We start from the raw sequence: 8742 nt of genomic DNA, 5'->3' as shown, positions 1-8742 counted from the left end.
CAAGAATTAGTTAAAATAGGAGATTACCAGGTGGACTCTCTTCTCATAGATGAGCTCCTCCTGTGGTCTCTCTCAATTCCCACCTACACCCCTCCACAACTAGGCCCAGGCACAGCAAATGCTAACCACGACTCCATCTCTTCTGACCTCCAAGGACCCATGCTCAGCAAGCTAAGGTTTTAGAATTAAGGCCCCCACCCTCATATATACTCATTGCTCATGTCCCATGCCTTTACAAGGGGAAAGTGCTGAGGAGCAGAGATGGTCCCATGTGGGCTGTCAATGTTCCTATCTGTCTCATGGGGACAAATACAACTCTCTCCTGACCCCTTTCTGTGTTTGGAGAAGATAGCCTACCCACCTTTGACTACTGATTATCTGTGAGTCATCTGGATGGTGGGGGTGGGGATGGAGGTGGGGGGCAGGCAGGGGGCAGGCAGGGGAATTTAATTTCTGCCCAAGAAGTAATGGGAGTAGAACTGATTCCCTGACATCAGTCCAAGAAAGCCAGGGGCTATGGGAAGGACCAAGACGGTTTGTTCACCACAGGATACCAACCCTTCTCTGGCCTGCCTTCCCTGCAAGGAAGCCTTATAATTTCCCAATACTTTTTTTAGAAGCCAAAAAAAAGAGGGGGTAGGGGGTATCAGTCTCTTCCTCTTTAACCTGTCCCCCAGGGCTCCTTCTTTCTGCTGCCTTGGGTTGTGTTTACCAGAGTGTGGCCACTAGCATCATTGCTCCCGTGAACACAGGAAGCTGTTCTCAGAAGCCAGGGCCCTTGGCCAGGTACCCCAACCCTTATCAGCTGGGCTCTTCCTGCTGAGCTTTGCTCTTCCCGCTCCTAGAGAAGGGTGCATCTGAGCAGGGGTGACTGCAGTTGCAGGAAAAACCAGGAACCTAGGGGCTTAGGAGGGAATAAGTAGAGGGGCAAAGCCTGAGCAGAGGCTGGAAAGGGAGATGGAGGCTTCCAACTGCTTGTCAGAGCCCATCAAGGGGAGGGGACCCTGTCCTGGGCCTCCCCAGCATCCAGGAAAGGCGGGGACTCTTCCTGGACATGAGAGTCAGGCTTCTCTCTGCCTTCTTCCTCTGCAAGTCCTTCCTTCCTCTTCCTCCAATGACGTGGTGTATGTGCCATTTTCAAAAGCAAGGCTTCTCAGCATTACGAGGATCTAAGACATCTCCAGAGGCCTCAGGATGGAAAATGCTGTCCACATCCAAAGAAAGAACTATGGAAGTCGAATCGCTCTCACTTATTTTTACCTTCAGTTGAGTTTTGTTTCATCTTTCTGATGGTTCCTCCTATTGGTTTTAATTTTTACTTACAACTTCACTAATGTGAAAATATGTTTAATGGGTATATAAATGTAAAGCCTATGTCAGATTGTGTGCCGTCTTGGGGGGGGGAAGGGAGAAAAAATTTTCAACTCAAAAGCATATGGAAAAAAAAATTAAAAAAAAAAGTCCTTCAAAAGCAAGGTTTAGTCCTGACTCTGCTACTTACTCCCTGGGTGAGCTGCTTCATAGCTCTGAGCCTCAGTTTCCTCATCTGTAAAATGAGCTGGAGAAGGAAACGGCAAACCACTCCAGTATCTCTGCCAAGAAAACCCCAGATGGGGTCACGGAGAGTCAAACTGTGATTATCCAGTCTCTGCTCGCAGACCTGATATGACTGGGAACGTCAAGGCAGCCCACTCTTCTCTGGGACGTCCCACATTGCTGGGCAACTCTCTCTCCCCAAGTTCCTGAGCAAGTGTCAACCTGCACATCAATGATGCAGAGAAATTCTTCACCAGGAGAGCTCTTTAACAGTGAAAGCACAAGTCTAGTCCAAAAAAAAAAGTTTGCTTTATTTTCCTTTACGTCAGCTCTAAACTGGCTTCTTAGGAACTTCCACCCAGCCTTCCTGGCAAAGCGAATCTAATCCTCTTCCACTGTATTGTCTTTGGAGTATTTGCCCCAGTCTGCCTTCTCTTCTCCAGATTAAACATGTCTATGCCCTTTCATTGACCGTCTAAGGTCCCGGACTCCAGGCTCTTCACCCAGTTCCAAAGGAAAGACTTTAGCTTACAAAGGCCAAGGTTCCCCACCGCATTTGGGGACATCTACAGTCGTCCTGACTTACATCTCGCCACTGGACTCCGACACTGCTGGAAGAGGGTGAGGCTGGTGACTTTGCACAGCCCTGCCTCACTTCGATCCAATTCGCCTGGGAGTCAAGACATCACCCTTGCAATGTCGTTGGTCCTCTTTGAGAATGAAGGATGAACAGTAACAGATTTGTACATCTTAAAGCTAAATAATAATAAATTAAATAAAAATAAAAATTAATTAATTTTAAATAATTTTCAAATTATAAAATTATAAAATAATTTCAAAATTTTATTAATTAATTAATTAATAAAAGATTAAATAAAAGCTAAATAATAATAAATAAATGCTGGCTATTGCCACCACCACCACCACCATATTCAAATATGGCACCCCTATCAGAACAATATTCTAGCTGTGATCTGACCAGGACAGAAAACCCATATTGGGCAGCTGGGGGTATGGTAGATAGAGAGCTGGGGGGTGGAGTCAGGAGAGTTCAAATCCAGCCTCAGACTCTTCCTGGCTGTATGACCCTGGGCAAGTCATTTAACCTCTATTTGCCTCAATTTCCTCATCTGTTAAGTGGAGATGATATTTGTGAAGTGCTGAGCATAGTACCAGGCACACAGTAGGTACTGTATAAATATTGGCTATTATTATCCGATTGAGCTTGTGGTTCACTAAAACCCCCAGATCTTTTTCAGACAAAGTGTTGTGTTCTCCTTCATTTCATTTCTTTTTTTTTCTCTCCGTCGTTTCTAAAGGGGACCAGTGACATCATGGGTCATTTCTTGCCTTGCTCATGAATTGGATTTAAATGAGGCAGAGTTGCCCAGTCACTGGCTTCACCTCTTCCCCTAGAGTCATCAAAGCCCAGTGGTGGGGCAAAAGTCAGGATGATCGGTGATGGCCCAGGATGTAGTGGATGACCTCAGCATCTTCCATGTTGGACAAGCTCACGCCTCCCACTTCAACCATCTTCATGGCTGTTGGAACACATTGCTCTCCTCCGTCCATTCTACCCCATGCTTGAGGCAGACATTCCCCTAACCTGCTGATGGGTTTGAGGTCTGTTGGTTACCCTAAGCCTGGTTTAGCTCACCAAGGTGTGCCCATCGTGTATGCTACAGCTTCTTGGAGCCATGGGTGAGGGTTGAGTGAAGGTGGACACCAAAAGTGGATGAGCAGCCCTGAAAAGGATTCAGCAAGCCCTGGCACCAGAGCTGTTCCCTCAAGAGCTGGGCCTGGAGTCAGGAAGATCTGAGTTCGAATCAGGTCTCAGACACTTCCTAGGTGTGTGACCCTGGGCAAGTCACCTCACCCTGTTCACCTCAGTTTCCTCCTCTGTAAAATGAACTGGAGAAGGAAATGGCAAACTGCTCCAGTATCTCTGCCAAGAAAACCCCAAATGGGGTCATGGAGAGTCAGACACAACTGAAAAACATCTGAACATCTTATACTTGTGAAGCTGACTTCTCTAACCCAACTTTAAGATAGCTAAATAGCTAATGTTTACATGGTGCCTACTATGTTCCTCACAACAGCCCTGGGAGGTAGGTGATATTATTACCTCCATTTGACAGATAAGGACACTCAGGCAAACGGAGATTAAGTGACTTTACATTAATCCCTCCTCAATTTGATCCTAGCAGATCCAGTCTGATAGTCTGCCCTGGCAAGGTGCTGTTGGAACCTGTTGTCCAGAGTGTAAGCTACTCCTCCTGGCTTTGTACAATCAATCATTTATTGATTATTATTTACTTGTTCAAGCAAGCATTTATTAGGCACCTTCTGTATGCCAGGCACTGTGCTAGGCAATGGAGGCATTAGGTTTTCTCTTTCGGTCTAGCCATTCAACCAGTTCTGAACTCATCTAACTGTATTACCTGCTATCCCAAATCTCTCCATCTTTTCCACAAACATATAGAGCTTCTTTGTGAAGAGCTTGGCTGAAAACCTAGGTAAACCATAGATAGAGCCTTCTCCTGACCGAGCAATTTAGTGACTTTGACCTAAAAGGAAATGATCATGGTCTAGGGGGGCTAAAAGCAGTTGTTCTGTGAAGTTTGGATTCAGTCAAAGGGCTGCACTTGAGGATCTAGAGGGCCCTATGTGGCCTGAAGGCCACAGGTTCTCCACCACTGGTCTGCTGGAATGGCGTTGCCTGTTTGTGCAGGCCACTTGTGTTTCTGACTCTATTTCCTCAATAATATACTCTATAATATTCTAGGAACTGAAGTCAAGTTCACAAGCCTTATAATTTGTTTCATTCTCTTCCTTTTTTTCTCTTCTCCAGTCCTGCTGTCTCTCTCCTGCTCTCCAAGATCCTTCAAATACCCCTAACAACAGCATAGTAATCACACCTGCCAGTTCTTTGAGCCCCAGAAAACACGGTTTAGTGGGGCCGGGTGACTGGATTCATTAAGGGGCTCTCTGATGCCCTCACCACTTACCTCACATATATTCTTCCCTTTGAGCCATCACTCATAGAAGACTTTAACAAAAGGGGGGGGGGAGAGAAGAAGCATTTCAGCAAAAACAACTAATATTTCAACCATGTATGACAGAATATGTAATGTTTGACATCCATAACCACCTACCTCTTCAATAAAGGGAGGTATATTTTTCTTTTTTGAATAAATGTTATTGCTCTCTTGTTTCTTACATCATCATACTTTCCCATAGTATCTCTCCCCCTCCCAAAGAGCCACCCCATATAACAAATAGTATTTTTAATATAATGAAAAAGAAGAGGGAAAAAATCAGCACAGCTGGTCAATACATTGAAAAGTCCAGAAATATGTGTGATGTGTGACATCTGGGGACCTCCCACCTCCACAAAGGGGTAGGCGTCTTCCCAGGAATTTCTTCATTCAAGTCCCACTTGTTCTTTATCATTTTGCAACATTCATTATTTATTTTTGTATGTGATTGTTTTTTGCATCTCCTTTGTCTTATTCATTGTGTATGTTGTTTTCCTGGCTCTGCTTTCTTCACCCTGCATCAGTCCATATAGGTCTCTTGCCTTTCTGTTTCCATTGCACACATCATTTCTTATAGAGTGGAAATAATATTCCATTACATTCACAATTTGTTTAGCCACTCGCTAATTGGTGGGAATCTACTTTGTTCCCAATCCTTTGCTATCACACAAAGTGTTGCCACAAATATTCTGGCATATATGGGGACTTCCTTCTTATTAATTGACTCCTTGGTATATAATCCCAGTAATGGAATCTCTGGGTCAAAAGATGGTGACATTTTAAGTCACTTTCTTAGCATAATTCCACATTGTTTTCCAAAATGGTTTTGCCTATTTAGAACTCCACTAATAATGCATCAGTGTACATATCTTCCCACAACCCCTCCATCATTGACTATTTCCATCTTTTGTCGTCCTTGACAATTTGCAAGGTATGAAGTGAAACCTCAAGATTGGTCTCTTCTTATTAAAATTTTGAAGAATTCTTTTATGTGGTTGTTGATACTTTACAATTCTTCTTTTCAGAACTAATAATAATAATAGCTAACATTTATGAAAAGCTTGCTGTATCTCTGGCATTGTGTTAAATACTTTACATTATTATCTCATTTGATCCTTACAACAACCCTAGGAGGTAGGTGCTGTTATTATTCCCATTTTTGGATGAGGAAATGAGGCAAACAGGGTTAAGTAACTTGGCCAGGGTCACACAGCTAGGAAGTGTCTGAGGCCAGATCTGAACTCAGGTCTTGCTCACTCCAGGACTAGCTAGCCGCCTAGCTAGTCCTACCTGTATGGGACCATTCTTTCTGTCTTTGACTTTTTCCGCGAGGCATGGGATGCCTGGGTCAAAGGACATGACATTTTAGTCACTTTCTTATCATAGTTCCAAGGTGTTTTCCAGAAGAATTCACAGCTCCACCCTGGGAATATGAGTCTGCCTATCTTTCCTCAGCCCCTCCAGCATTGATTATTTACATCTTTTTTTATGTTTGTGAATTTGCTAGGTGTGAGACGAAACCTCAGAGTAATTTGGATCTTCATTTTTCTTATTAATGATTTGGAGCCAACTTTTATAAGCTATGAACAATTTGTGAGTCATATCCTTTGACTATTCTTTGAAGAATGACTCAATCTTATATACTTATATACTCAATCTTATATACTCAAATCTGTTACTTTCCTATATATCTTGGAGTGTGGCATAAAGGGTTAGGCCTGGAGAAAGGAAGACTTGAGTTCAAATGTCACCTCAGATACTAGCCTCAGTTTCTGTGCCTCAGTTTCCTCATTTGTAAAATGAGAGGCTCAGACTCAATGGCTTCTAAGATACCTATGACATTTGATGCAAAGATTCTTTTCCCCAATGAGCAGTTTCCCTTCTTATCCTAAGTGTATTAATTTTGTTCATATTTTGTTCAAAAGCCTTTTCTTTTCAATTTCGTATAACCCAAAGTACTTTTTTTATCTTGTGTGATCTCTGTCTTTTGGCTGGTTAAGTATCCTCCCTGTTGCCACAGTTGTAAAGGCTTCTTATCTCCTTATCTTCTCTCTCTTTTTTTTTTAACAATGCAAACTTTTCTACTCTACCCATCTTGAGCTTACTGTGACAGACACCATATTCTTTTTTTTAAAGTTAATTTATTTTAATTTATCAACAATCACTTCCATAAGCTTTTGAGTTTCAAATTTTTCTCCCCCTCCCTTCCCACCTCCCTCCCCAAGATGGTGCGCAGTCTGATATAGGCCACACGTATACATTCCTATTAAACATATTTTCACATAAATGATATTGTAAGGAAGAATTAGAACCAATAGGAGGAACTACCAGGAAGAGGAAACAAAACACAACAGAAGAAAAAAAAATAGCAAATAGTATGCTTCGATCTGCATTCCAACTCCATAGTTTTTCTTTGGATGTAGATAGCATTTTCCATCATGAGGCTTTTGGAGATGTCTTATATCCTTGTATTGCTGAAAAGGGTTGTCTATCAATATTAGTCATCGCACAATGTATCTGTTACTGTGTACAATATTCTCCTGGTTCTGCTCACTTCACTCAGCATCAGACCATACAAGTCTTTCCAGGTTTTTCTGAAGTCAGCCTGTTCATCATTTCTTATAGCACAATAGTATTCCATTACATGCATATACCACAACTTGCTCAGCCATTCCCCAATTGATGGGCATCCTCTCAATTTCCAATTCTTTGCCACCACGAAAAGAGCTGCTATGAATATTTTTGTACATGTGCATGCTTTTCCTATTTATGTGATCTCTTTGGGATACAGACCTAGAAGTGCTATTTCTGTGTCAAAGGGTATGCACATTTTTATAGCCCTTTAGGTATAGTTCCAAATTGCTCTCCAAAATGTCTGGATCATTTCACAACTCCACCAACAATGCATTAGTGTTCCAATTTTCCCACATCTTCTCCAGCATTTATCATTTTCCTGTTTTGTCATGTTGGCCAATCGGGTAGGTGTGATGTGGTACCTCAGGGTTGTTTTGATTTGCATTTCTCTAATCAATAATGATTTAGAGCATTTTTTTATATGACTATAGATGGCTCTAATTTCTTCATCTGAGAACTGCCTGTTCATATCCTTTGACCATTTATCAATTGGGGAATAACTTGTATTTTTATAAATTTGACTTAATTCTCTATATATTTAAAAATGAGGCCCTTATCAGAGAGACTGATTGTAAAAATTCTTTCCCAATTTTCTACTTTTCTTCTAATCTTAGTTGTATTGGCTTTGTTTGTACAAAACCTTTTTAATTTAATGTAATCAAAGTTATCCATTTTACATTTTGTAATGTTCTCTGTCCCTTGTTTGGTCATGAATTCTTCTGTTCTCCGTAAATCTGATAGGTAAACTATTCCTTGCTCCTCTCCCAGTTTGCTTACAGTATCAGCCTTTATGTCTAAATCATGGACCCATTTTGACTTTATTTTGGTACATGGTGTGAGATTTTGATCTATGCCTAGTTTCTGCCATACTCTTTTTCAGTTTTCCCAGCAGTTTTTGTCAAAGAGTGAATTTTTATTCCAGAAGCTGGGGTCTTTGGGTTTATCAAATAATAGATTACTAGAGTCATTGACTACTGTAGACACCATATTCTTTACCAACTTTCCACCTTCCAAATTAACTTTTCTCCTCTGGATCCTTTGCCTTACATGGGCAGCAGAAATGAAAACACCATCTGTGCCCCTGTGGGCTTAATTTTCCTGCCCAAGATGTTTGGGCAGTCTTTGGTGAAGTTTTTTGGGTTCCTTCTGGCAGAATCATCCAGGCCCTCTGGAAACACCAGAATTAAGTCATAGGCACCTGTTTTGACAAGCCTTTGACTTGGATCTATACTCTGGGAAGACAACAGATGACTCTCTGGTTGTTTTCAGGTCCATCAGAAATCAGATGCCTCAGTTTCCCTCTTTGGAGATTCACCAACTACCAGTATACTTCCCTCTCTTCTCCCTCCAAAGTACAAGATGATCTTTGAATATATATACTCCTCATCCCTTGGAGGGAAAGAAGTAGGTTTCTCCTCAGAGGTTCCAGCTCCCTGCTCTTCAGAAAGAACCTCAGATGTCTTCTCCCATTCCTTCTTCTTAGCCTCCCTCCCCAGCCTCCTTCCTACCTTCTGACCCCAGTCTAATTCTCTTC

General features: G+C 42.0%; 1 long non-coding RNA gene across 1 annotated transcript; it reads left to right on the top strand.

Moving 5' to 3' along the window:
- The first annotated feature begins 427 nt into the window (after positions 1 to 427).
- Positions 428 to 2435, top strand: LOC144454245 (uncharacterized). The gene is made up of 2 exons (XR_013482572.1): positions 428 to 786; positions 1094 to 2435. It is a non-coding gene; the product is annotated as an uncharacterized LOC144454245 (long non-coding RNA).
- The last annotated feature ends 6307 nt before the right edge of the window (positions 2436 to 8742 follow it).

The sequence above is a fragment of the Phascolarctos cinereus genome, unplaced genomic scaffold, assembly GCF_003287225.1.
Source record: "Phascolarctos cinereus isolate Bilbo 61053 unplaced genomic scaffold, phaCin_HiC Scaffold_726;HRSCAF=1367, whole genome shotgun sequence".
Taxonomy (NCBI): Eukaryota; Metazoa; Chordata; class Mammalia; order Diprotodontia; family Phascolarctidae; genus Phascolarctos; species Phascolarctos cinereus.
This window is presented reverse-complemented; position numbering and strand designations above follow the sequence as displayed.